Here is an 11,714-nt window from a genome sequence, read left to right as displayed (position 1 = left end):
AAAGCCTTTCTCAATGTTTTACCTCTTTCCAACACCCAATATTCTTTCCTTCCTGGTCACTGGTGCTGTGCAGGCATCCACTCAGAACACAATAACCAGTGGCTGATGGGTTTCAACGTTAGTGCCCTCAGAGCCCAGAGACCCTTCACGACTCAACCAGCTTTCAGCCTCTTTTCATGGCCGTGTCCTTTGGTCTCTGCCCTGAAGTCACTCTGTTGAATGCTACTGAAACCCTGCAAGAGATCGGCAGGGTCCAAACTCAGACTCCTTTTCCTAGCTCATGAGAAATTTCTAACCCTCTGTAGGCATATGACAATTTTAGAAGAATTAGCAAGAAATAACACAACTTCTAGTTGCTTTTGTTTTTTACACAAATACATTGCCACCACTTTCAACTACTGTGGCTTCCCTACTGCACATTGAGAAGCTGTCTCTCCCCAGGTTCCCAAATGTCAGCCTGACTTCAGCCCCTGTACAGGCTGTCTGAACTCCCTTCACCGACCTTTCTTTTCTGTGAAAGCTTTCTAAATTCTCTAGCTCAAGGATAGTAACTTCCCTTGTACTAAAATCTCCTCCTACTCTAAGATCACACACACACACACACACACACACACACACACACACACACACACTTACGCATTGTTAACACTAAAAACAATAGAAAGTATGCAAGGATAAGATTCCAGTGTCCCAGAAGGAAGAATTATATAGAGTTAAGACTACTCAAGTGAACGTATTGGTTCAGCGCCCTACTCATAGGCTAGACATTGTTCCACATGGTGAAAGAACTAGAAGAAAGACTAAGCTATTCATTCTTGGTATTTGACTTTTTTCTTTAATTTCTCCTTGTAAATAAATTTTCTGAGTGTCCACACAAGGTCCTTATTTGACTTCCTTTGAATAGTCTTTAAATATTAGTTCAATCTCCATTTTGTATTAGCATAGGAAACTCACTTTATGTTAGTAAAAATCATCTGTATCTTTCTTTGTGGCAAAATTAAAACACATTATATTTATGAATGTAATATATTTTGGAATTGTGTTTTACTTGAAAATCTTCACACAGTAGCATTAGTCACTTGCATTTCCTAGGATCTAAATATTATATTTGGCTATCCTTGAAATGTCTTTATTATATTGTCTTAAAAGATATGTATGGTGATAAAATAAACTGTTCACTTACATGCATTAGTCTAATTTAGAAGGAAATTGATAGTAACATAAAACTGCAAATTTCAAGAGGCTTCCAGTAGGCTGGTCTCTCCAGCAGACAAAGGACCTACATCTGCTCCTCACTGTGTGTACTTCCATGACCCAGCATGTCCAACACCACCTATGTTAGAAGAACCCTGTTGGGTCACATGCAGTCAAGCTCAATGTCTCTGGGGTTTCTAAGCCCCAAGCTATTCACATAGCTTTCCTTGCACAGCTGGACTATGAGGGCCTTCTAGTTCATTCCCTGACCCACAACAAATTCTTATCCACATATTGCAAACAACTTTCATAGGGACTTTTCTAAAGTAAAATTGCTTGTGGAAGACCAAATCCTTGTAGTTTTTAGGCTAGTATTAAAGCTATCAGATTAATTCATAAGGCTCTTCCTTTTCCATTTGCTTATTTATTTATTTATTTATTTATTTATTTTGCTGTGCCAGGGATTGAACTCAAGACCTTGCACTTGCCAGGCAGGCATTTATGCTGCTGAGTTATCTCCCTGGCCCCATTTGCTCATTTTTAGTGACACATGACTTGTGTCATTGTTCTGAATTCAGTCGTTAACAACTTTGCTACCCAAGGTCCACAGAGCAGTGGTATCTGCTAATCCACAAACAGCATACTGACCTCAAAGCAGCACTCTAAACTTTCTTCAGTATTTCTTAGGTACTTAAAGTATGAAAAGCACTGGCCTGCATGAAATTAATATATCAAATACCTACATTACTTTGTTCCTATGAAACACTCAGAATAGTGTTCTGTTAAAGTCAAGTCCTGCCCAGTCTGGTGGCACACGTCTATAATCTGAGCATTTAAGAGGCTGAGGCAGGAGGATCACTATGAGTTTGAGGCCAGCCTGAGTTAGTGAATTCAAGGCCATCCTGAATTACTATTTTTTTAAATTTTTAAATATCATTTATTTATTCATTTGATACAGGGTCTCACTACACAGCTCAGACTCATAGTGATCTTCCTGTCTCAGCCTCCACAGCACTGGGATTACAGGGGTGTACCAACACACCCAGTTTTGGTGGCTGAAACAGCACTCTCAGGTTTTTGGGAGTGGCACAGCATATGGTACCAGGGATCAAATCCAGGTCCATGCACTGGCCAGGCAGGCGCTTAGACCACCAAGCTATCTCCCCAGCCCTATCTTCATCATCATCATCATCATTATCATCATCATCATCATCATCATCATCATCATCATCATCATCATCATTTTGGTCTTTTTGAGCAGGGTCTGGCTATGCAGTTCAGGCTGTCCTTGAGCTCACTTTGTAGACCAGGATGGTCTCGAACTTGTGATGTTCCTCTTGCCTTCGCCTTCCAAGTGCTGGGAATACAGGCATGCACAACCACACTAACTCAGCCTGAATTATATAGCAAAGTCTTGTCTCAAAAAAGGGTGGGGTGGAGGGTTGGGATGTAGCTCGATGAGAAAGCCCTGAGTCCAACCCCCAATATGAAAAGGAGGTCAAAAATACGGGTCTGACTTAATGATCCGTTTACCATCACATCAAAATACATAATAAATCTATATAGCTTTTCTTTGTCCATAAAATATATTAAAGCACAAGCAAGACATTCCCCCGTGAAACTGAGCTTCACTAAGCTACAAGAATTTAGAAAGAGATGTGTGCATGTATTCCCAAGGATCTTTCTTTATCAAAGAAGCACGTGGCAGGTACCACAATCTGCATCCATTTGAGAGGCTGAAGACTGAATGATTCACATTCTCACCCACAGGTGATTACAATGACTAGCCAAGGTTGTCTTTTTGACCTTCTCTCTATCCCCTTTAATAAGTCTAAGAAGTAAAGCAAGACAATCAAGCAGGCAGACACACTTCTCCTGGAGCAGCATTATGTAACACAATAAGCACAGGTGATAGCAGCAGAACCCAAGTACGTTTCATGACACACAAACACTAGGCTTGGGAACCTGATTTGTTCCCTAACAGTCAGCAGGATTTTTTTTATTATTATTATTATTATTTAGTTGGTTGACTGTGGTTTGTTTGCTTTTGTTTTGATTTGTTTGTCTGACTCTGTGGATTGCACCTAGGACTTTCAAACTGAACTACAGCCCCAGCTCTTTAGTCTTTATTCTGATAGAGGGCTGCTGAGTTGCCCAGGCTGGCTGTGAACTTTCAGGTTTCCTGTATCAGATGCCTCAGTGCTGAGATGATGAATTGCACCAGTCCTCTGTCTCTTATACAAATTGCAGGGTGGTAGGCGAAGGCCATGTGGGGTATGTGAGCATCCTACTAACATGAGCAAGATTGCACTACTCTCCAAACTGAAAAAAGAGTCAACATCAGCTGGTATGATGCTATTTCTACTCACTTCTAAAATGTACATCAGCAAGGCTATTTCTATGACTATCTTAATGTTTCACATTTCTAGTATTTTTGTGACAACTTTTGACATGCGTGTCACAGAGTTTAAAACAAATCAGTCCATGTGGGATTAATTTGTTTTAGGTCACGGAATCTTTTTATTTGCATAATAACCTAGAATTCTCAAAAGAACTTGTGAGTTCTGCAAGAATAAAGGTCAAGTGCATGTCCTTACCCAAAAGCACTTTGCTACTTCTAAAATTATTAAAGCACGTGTTGTAAAAATGCCAAAGTGTATCTACCACTTTAAAGTAGATATGAAGACCATTAGTGTCGACTTTCACTGTAAAAAATTTTTATTTCATAAATTGCTGTGACCAATCATTAAAAAATACAAGATGTTTTTTGTTTGGGTTTTTTGTTGTTTCTAAATTATTTATTTATTTATTTGGTACAGGGTCTCTCTGTGCAGCTTAGACTCATAGTGAGTCTTAGACTCCACAGCTCGGGAATCACAGGCATAACCCACCACACCCAGTTTCTGGGCCCACACAGTGCACCTAGGATTCCAGGGTGTGCGTAGCATGTGGTACCAGGGATCGAACTCAGGTCCTTGCATTTGCCAGACAGGTACTTAGACCACCGAGCTATCTCCCCAGCCCCAAGTTCCATATTTTGTACCATATTTCCCTATGCATTTGGGGGGATCTCAAACATCAAATGAAATCATATTCATTTGGATTTCTTTTATTTTCAAGTTATGAAAATATATTAATGATGCTAAATTTTCTTTTCTATGACCTTTTCCTTTCTATGACCTTTAGATATGTTTTCTAAAGCAGAGTATAAATGAACTGTGATGGGAAATCTTACACATTAGAAAATCAAATCATTAGAGGCACATTATATACAATAAAACATCTTTAAAATTTCAATAGTGATTTAATAGATAAAACATTTGTATTGATTCAATTAGCATTTACAAATAAAAAACTAGTGTTTCAGATCTAGTTTACTTCTAATATGCTTTAAAATATTTTCTCTTTTTCTAAAATAATGCATTTGTCCTTCAAAGTGAATTTAAAACCATATGCAAATTTATAAAATAGTTTATCAGTAATTGTACATTTGATACATTTCTTTGCTAAACTTTCTTACTGTTTAGCAACTTTGATTTATATTAAAGTTTCTCTTCTACTAATATCATTTAATAATTCCAATGGAGTGAAAGACATTTGCAGGCAATTAAAAACTAAGAAAATAGGTATCATCAGAGCCAGCGATATAGATGTAGTAGTAGAAGCTTACCTACCATGCAAGAGGCTCTGAATTCAATCCTCAGCTACACATACACACACACAAACACACACACACACACACACAAAAAAAAATATGCTGTAACTATCTGCTCATGAAGAAATATGATGCATGAGAATAATTTAAGTACACACTAATATAAACCTCTCTAGCCACTTAGATACAAGTTGGAAACCAGTCTTTATTTTAATAATAAATAGTTTTGATTATTTTCTCTTTCTTCTGCTTAAATATCTTAATACTTAGGGGTTTCTCAACTTCTTTGGTTGGTAGAATTTTCAAATTATTCAATAACAGCAATTATATAATAACACAACCTATTCGCCTGTTGATCACAATATAATTTTTCAAACCTTGGAATCAATAGGACAACCCTAGACTCATATATGATCCCACACTGATTTATCAAATCACCCACCAAAACTCTCATTTCACATAGCTGCGACACCATAGAAAAGAATGGGATGAGATCCTGACTTGAAATTCTTAACTACCTCATAATAGTACATTGCACAGCATATTACAGATACCCAGCATCGGAGCATCTTTTTCCAAAATGTAAAGCACCCCATGTGTCCCTGGGAGTTTGCAAAGACAACAGGTTATCTCAGGTCCCAGTTTGCATGCTAAGAGTTTAAAGCATGTTTTATTCCTTCTGTAGCCCTAATTACACAGCATTAGGAGACTAAACAAAAATGCTGGTATTTTAAATAAAATTAAATTAAATATATTTGTTTATAAGGAGCTCCTTTACTAGTAATGCTTCCACTTTAGACATGCCCCCTAAATATTTTATTAAAATATGGTCTGCTATTATTGTTGCATTGTCTTATCAAATACATACCCAAAATCTATTTGTTGGATCAACTCTCTATGTCATGGAAATCTTGTATCTTCCTCCTTCCTTCTCAGCTAAGGAAGGTTTTTATTTTATGTTTTCCACAACTGAGGAAGCTTCTGAAGCTAGTTCTCCATCTTACTCTTGGGTGAGGTTCTCACCCATCTGTTCTCATTCAACCTTAGACCCTTCCACAGGAAGGAACAGGAACTCTGGCGCCATACAATTTGGTCCTTCATAAATCCTTCATATGCACTCTTACTTCACCTCACTTTTGGTTTTTTGACTGTATTTACCTCTCAGTTACTGCTTTAATCTGTTATTTTGGCATGTACTCTTTCATGTTTTGTTGTGTATAGCTTATGTTTTCCTGAAACAATGGAAAATGGAAATAATCACCTTATAATTGTACTACTAAAACATTTTCTAAAAAACACTTTCTTTGCTACATTCATAACATATATTATAGACTCTGTCCATTAAATTCACTTTATTTTACTTCTGCTTGTTTTTTTTTTTAATTCTGCTTGTTTGTGATGTAAAGATGTATCTTTCATTAAGTAGACAATTATGAAACATCCATCTCCAGTTTTTGTTTATGAACACAACACAACTTTCATGAATTGATCCTTTGGTTCCCTACATTGCACATCGTGTTGCCTGTAGAGTTCTCCTCTTCTTCAGCTGGAGGCCTGATGGATGTGTACTCACTCCAGTAAACCTTCTAGCACTTTTTGACCCTTTACTGATACAAAGCTGCAGTACTAAGAAGGGATCTGGTGGTCTATTAGTCTGCTTTCCTGCGGTGGCCACAATACCCAGCATTCATATTTTAAAGAAGGAGAGGTTTAATTTAGTTCACACTTTCAGGGATTCAGTCCATGGTCACCAGAATCAACATGGTGGAAGGTCTTGGCTGCTTAGTGGATGGTGGCCGTGGAGCAGACCAGGGAAACAATGCCAGAGATGAGGACAACGAGCCATCTGGAGTACCCCGAGGCCATGGCTCCCTGACCCATGCAGATATACCTAGGAGGGCATTCCGAAATTTTGCTAGGTGTTCCTTAATCCAGTGAAGTTGAAATATCAGGACTGAGAGTCACATGAGGTTTCCGTTGTTTGTTCATCTGATTATAAAAGATAAAGTTTATTTAAAGTCAGAAATAGTCCAGTTACTTTTTTAAAAGAATGTGTATAGAAATAGAATATGCCTCTGCTAGGAATTTTCAGATCTATCCTTTCATTAACCACCAGATTTTATGTAAGTGGGCCCTCCATTCATGAACTACTTTCCAAGATTCTGGCCAAAAACCAAATTGGACAAGAACTGAATCAAAGTCAGTAGTTAGGTTCAGTGTTGGCCTTAAATTTGATTCAGTTCTTGTCCAGTTCAGTTTACGACCTGAACTGTGGAGATAAGGAAGTTTGTGAAGCAAGGTAGCACAGTATTTGATTTAAAGTGCTTTATTTAATCACCTCTGGAACAGCTATCTTGTATTAGTAGAAACTGAAGTTCCGGACTGTCTGCATCAAATAGGTACGTAAAGGAAAATAAGGGTAATTAGTATGTGTAGTTGGCTGTCTGGAGCAATGGTCTTTCTGGCTCTAGCATCACTGAAGCACACTTTCTGTACTGCAGGTGAGCAATGCTCCTGGCGCTTGGATGCACAAGGAGCATGTGGTGGCTTCTAGTCAAAAACATCAAGAACAAATGTACTTTAATATGAGATAGATGAGCATCTAATTGTCCCTGTGCCAGGATGACACTGACCAGCGTCTCAGTGCTCCCAGGCCTCTTCTCCCTAGCTTCCCTGGGTCTCCTTTCTTCCCTCTCTGCTCTAGGGAGAAGTCTTGATTTCTACACCAAGTTTTGATGCTTGCAAGAGGGCAAGGAGGAAAAGAAAGGGTATGGGGAGTGTGTGAGCTACACACAGGAAATGGCTGCAACATGTTGAGGGAGTCAAGTACGGTAGGATGAAGGGCAGCCTTGCAAGGAGTACAGCAGAGGGAAAAGGAAACGGAGTATTTATTTATTTATTTATTTATTTATTTGATAAGGGTTTTCACTATGCAGTGCAGACTCCTAGTGATCCTACTGTATCAACCCCTGACTCTGGGATTACAGGTGTGCACCATCACAGCAAGGGTTTCAGGATCAAACTCAGGTCTTTGCGCTTGCCAGGTAGGCCCTTAGACAGCCTAGCTATCTCTCAAAACCAAAAAGAGTATTTTAAATGAGGCTGTGTTCCCCTTACTGTGTTATTTTGAAATTACTAATTAGTTTTTATATTAGTCTTTAAGGGATATCAACAAAATGAGTTAATACTTCATAGAGCAATTTTTAAAACTACTTCATAGGACAAGTATCACTAAAGACCTGTTTATAACCAAGGCACTTATTAAAAAGGAAGTCTTTACAAAATAAAGGGGGGTTGAGAGATATAGCTCAGTGACATAAGCCCTTCTCTGGCAAACACAAGGTCCCCAGTTCTATCCCACAAAAAGAAAATAAATTACTCTTCCTTGCTTTTCAACAGCTGAGCTGAGTCCCTGGGTCAGGGTCAAAATTGATAGTGTTGAATTGGATGCAATGAATGGAAATGAGGTCAAGGTTTGGAAGCCAGTGAGTCATCTGCAGCTCAATTTCAAACTTGAATCATCTGCAATCTGAGTTGTGCATGTATTTTTATTAAGGCTTCCTAAATTATATTTTTCCAGTGTGTATTAATGCATTCTGCAGTACATAATAATTTCATTCCTTGTGGGGAGCTCAGACCCTATCTGAATTCTTATTTAAATTATCTCTACTCCTTCTTCCCTCCATCTTTTAGTCTCCATCCCTTCTGCAAAAGATCTATCTCCTGTTTTCCTATTTTGTTGTGTTCTTTATTTATATTTTGAGTTTCTCATATGAAAGAAACCATGCTGTATTTAAGCTTGCATGTCTGATTTATTTCATCTAACATGATGGTCTCAAGCTCCATTGATTTTTCTAAAAATGTCTCAAGTTTATCCTTCTTTATGGAAGAATAGTACTCCATTGTATATAAATGCCACATTTGCTTTATCCATTAATCTATTGATGTATATCTAGGCTGCTTCTCATATTTAGCCATTATGAATTATGCTGCTCATATTACTGTAATATGATGTTTTTGGCTCTTTCAAGAAGATACTTAAAAGAGAAATAGCTAGATCAAATGGAACTTCTAGTTTTAGTTTTTTTGAAGAATCTCACTGATTTTCATAGAATAAAACATAAAACTAGTATCAATAGCGATGGTCTTTGTACACCACAGCAGATAAAAAGGTACTATGAAGAGCACACTGAGAATGGAATTTCATTTGGGGGAAATGCATGGCTTGATACTAGATGTTCCAGGAAGAGACCTGTATTTATACAATTTTATAACAATTAACTAATCTTTTTTTACAAATGATTACCAAGAAATTAACTCTTAAGTGGACACCAAATGTTTTACAAAAATTGGAACTACTGAGACTGATGCAAAGTTTCCACCTGGATCCACCCAGCACAAACAGCCTCATGGACAAGAGTATAGCTGGGTCTGTTAAGGTCAGTGAAATCCCCTTAGGATGTATCCTAAGATCTTGTACCTCAGATTGTAGAACCTTTGTCAGTGTCAGCCATGTGGATGAGTCACGGCCATTGCTTGGCCAGTGTGCTCTTTGTGAAAGCCTGAGAGAATGTCCTCTCTCCATGTGACTCTCCTTACGTGCACTCTACATCATCGATCACTTTCCTCCTTGGCCCCATAATCTCCTTGATCAGAAAATTTACACTTGTACGTTACAGTACAAGTTCTCATATGCCCTGAGTCTTAATTGACCTTGGAAGGCTAGGGCCAAAATGTTGGCTTTCCTTGTGGCCCTCCTTTTTCTCTAATTTTGGTCTGCAAACTTAGGTGGTTAACCATCCAGAAGACAAGCTTATTGTTATTACCATACAACCTAGGCTGTTAAGCTTAACCTCACTATCTGTCTGAATATCAAAACTCTTAGGCATAACATGGAATAGGTATTTTTCATCAAGTATGATATGTTGAACTTTAAGTCCCTACAGAATAAGATGAAAAAACATTTAAAAATTAGAATATATTTTTAAAAATAGGCATAAAGAATTATATACTTCTTATGTTTACACATAAGTCCAAAAACCTAACCGTATGTGATCTTGAAGCAGGACAGTCCCACAATATTCCTTTTCCTGTCTCTTGTCTTCATTCACCACCCCCTTGATTTTGAACAATCATCTACCTGAAAGACAGCTAGAATTGGACATCACATTTGACCCAGCTATTCCCCTTCTGGGTTATTTCCCCAGAAGAATTAATAATATTGTATGTACCACTAGGATCTATATGCACACCCATATTTATAGCAGCACAATTTTTAATAGCTATATCTTGGAAACAACCCAAATGCCCATCAACCAAGCAATGGATAAAAAAGAAGAGATGTAGTCTTTTTACACGACGAAGTGTGACTCAACCATAAAGAAGGATAAACTGGAGACTTTTATAGGTAAATGGATGCAACTTGAGACCATATTCATAAGTGAAATGAATCAGTCTCACACATGTGAACATTGAATTGTGTCCCTAGTGTAAGAAGTTGAAAGAATAAATAAGATTCAAAATGTACACTAGCTATTGTAAAATGGGAAGAAATTGTTCAAAAGGAAAGAGAAATTGATATACAGGAAAAGAAAGAAGGAAGGGGGAAAATATACAGGATAGTTTTTTAAAAATTTAAGTAAGGTAGTTAAGATATTTATGCTACTCATTTCATTGAAAAGAAAGGCTTGTGCTAATATTGTTCATACAATTAAATGTCTATATCTTGTACTCTGAGTAACTAATTTAAAGATAACAGTATGCAATGTAGTAAGCACTGTTAACCTCCTATTATTTTGTTTTGAAATTTTGGGTTTTGCCTTTAAAATAAAAAATAAATAATAAAATAATTAGCACATGGAAAAAAAAAAAGAGTACAGCTGGGGACTACCCCATCAGACCCTTGAGACATGCTATACGAGATTCTTAAGAAACAACTGATAGAACATAGAAAGATGGACTTTGACACCAAGTTAAATTCTATCACAAAGACCGTAAATAGTTGAAACATCTCACAAACACACAAAGGTATTCAGAACATGGCACTTCTAAAACAAAAGTTCTTTCTGGACTCAAACCATGAGGGCAGCTGTTTCTGAGAAAATCTGCCCTGCAAACGTGAACTGGGAAGGCTCAATGACCACAGTGAAGATGCTAAACTCGAAAGAAGCTGATGGCCCCAGTTCAGGTCCTCTGCCTTGCCATGGGAAGAACCACACTTTCCGGCCGCCAGGAGCCTCCATGAGTTAGGGTGAGGCTTGATCACACACATCCTAGTTTTTGAAGATTATAAGTTTGGTTAACCAAGATGCAATTGCATTTCTCACTCATGTAAAAAAAAATCCAATTTTAGGCAGTGCCTATAAGTGTTGGTGGTTCCACAGACACTTCACGTTTTCTCACCTCAGGCTTCCAACTACAGAAAGCAGCAGAACAGAGGAAGGGGAAACACAGCACAATCTCCATGACACAGCTCTTTCTCCCATTGCATTAGAACCTTGTTAAAAGTCTATGTCTAGCTACAGGGGGAAATGACAAACAATTTAAATTTTATCCATATAGTTTCACTCCCTCATTGCAGTTCCGTTAATAAGGAAGAAGGAACAGTAATACTGGAGTATAAACTACCAGCAGTTTCTGCCACAGGACAGTAGAAATAGAATTATGGACTCAGAAAGAGCTAAGTAATAAAAATAAATTAGAAGTTACTATGTCTGGACCAGGGAGATGGCTCAGTAGAATAAGTGCTTCTCTGACGAGCACAAGGGCCTGAGTTCAATCCCTGGATCCGACAAAAAAAAAGAAGAAGAAGAAGAAGAAGAAGAAGAAGAAGAAGAAGAAGAAGAAGAAGAAGAAGAAGAAGAAG

This window comes from Octodon degus, unplaced genomic scaffold (assembly GCF_000260255.1).
Source record: "Octodon degus isolate 3935 unplaced genomic scaffold, OctDeg1.0 scaffold00024, whole genome shotgun sequence".
In the NCBI taxonomy this organism is placed as follows: Eukaryota; Metazoa; Chordata; class Mammalia; order Rodentia; family Octodontidae; genus Octodon; species Octodon degus.
This window is presented reverse-complemented; position numbering follows the sequence as displayed.